Source organism: Hemiscyllium ocellatum, unplaced genomic scaffold (assembly GCF_020745735.1).
Source record: "Hemiscyllium ocellatum isolate sHemOce1 unplaced genomic scaffold, sHemOce1.pat.X.cur. scaffold_1566_pat_ctg1, whole genome shotgun sequence".
In the NCBI taxonomy this organism is placed as follows: domain Eukaryota; kingdom Metazoa; phylum Chordata; class Chondrichthyes; order Orectolobiformes; family Hemiscylliidae; genus Hemiscyllium; species Hemiscyllium ocellatum.
In genome coordinates, this window is record NW_026867811.1 from 81,537 (window position 1) to 82,661 (window position 1,125).

The window sequence follows — 1,125 nt, forward strand, 5'->3', positions numbered from 1 at the left end:
TTGCAGATTCCACCAGTCCCAATGTGAGTGAAATAGTTTTCCCACGCCACTGACTTGAACCTTAAAGAAGAAGCCGGGGAGCAAGCTCCCTTTCTTTTCGACGACATTTCTCATTTTGTAGTCGGCAGGGGTCACACCTGCGTGGGGAAACGGCAATGGGTTTCAAGTCCATCGCATTAACCACTCAGCCCACGAATACAGAACTACACTGACAGCTTCACTTCCCAGATCTGTCTGCCTGCGGAGCTGAGAAAGCGTGAATCATCGCAGAGTTTGTTTGAATCCATTCACTTCAGTGATTCGAAAGGGTTAAATATCTGCACACGGCGAGTCTAGGTGTTTCATCGCAAAAGATGAAATGAACTTTCAGTTAAAAACAAATCTAGAAATTTCAGGAGGAACGGAGAAGGTCAGGCAACATCCTGTGGAAAGAGAATCAGACACAGCATTTCAGAATTCCGTTTTCTACGACAGGTGCTGTCAAACCTGCCGAGTTTCTCTTTTTTGTCTCGGGTTCTCAGCATCCGCAGTCGCTTACGTTAGACAATAATACAATTCAGAAACCCCATTGTGGAGAAGGTTTCCGCTCGGATAACATTTTGCTGACCCCATTAAAGTGCACACAGTCGCGAAGCCAAGGAAGAGGAAAAAACTAAGCGTCCCTGGGTGGGTTTGAACCACCAACCTTTCAGTTAACAGCCGAACGCGCTGACCAATTGCGCCACAGAGACAGGCGGTGTCCAGGACGGCACCATCACTTAGGGGAGGCTATTAGTGAATTCATAATTCAGCCTGCCCCGCCTAGAATTACAATTGTCGTCTATCACTTTTACTTTTCCTGAATAATGCCTGGGACATTCATTGTGGAGACACCGGGGACAGTCTGATCACACCCTCTGCAGACACATCCATGTCACGAGGAACTAGTTTTCTTCCTCCGGGACCGTCGCCCTTCGAGCCTTTCAGTGTTTTGCCTGTTCCCGAGTTCCCTCATTGGCTCGGAGGCGAGAAGGGGTTTGAATTCCTGATGTGCACGAACGACAATTCTTTCAATGTCTCAGATCAGTTCATGTCACGAGAACATCAGAGTCAATCTCCCGGCCTCTTCAACACGGGGACGGTGTC

At 48.3% G+C, this 1,125-nt stretch overlaps 1 non-coding gene across 1 annotated transcript; it reads right to left on the bottom strand.

The window, feature by feature from the left end:
- Nucleotides 1-657: 657 nt before the first annotated feature.
- Nucleotides 658-731, bottom strand: trnan-guu (transfer RNA asparagine (anticodon GUU)). Its single transcript has one exon. It is a non-coding gene; the product is annotated as a tRNA-Asn (tRNA).
- Nucleotides 732-1,125: the final 394 nt, after the last annotated feature.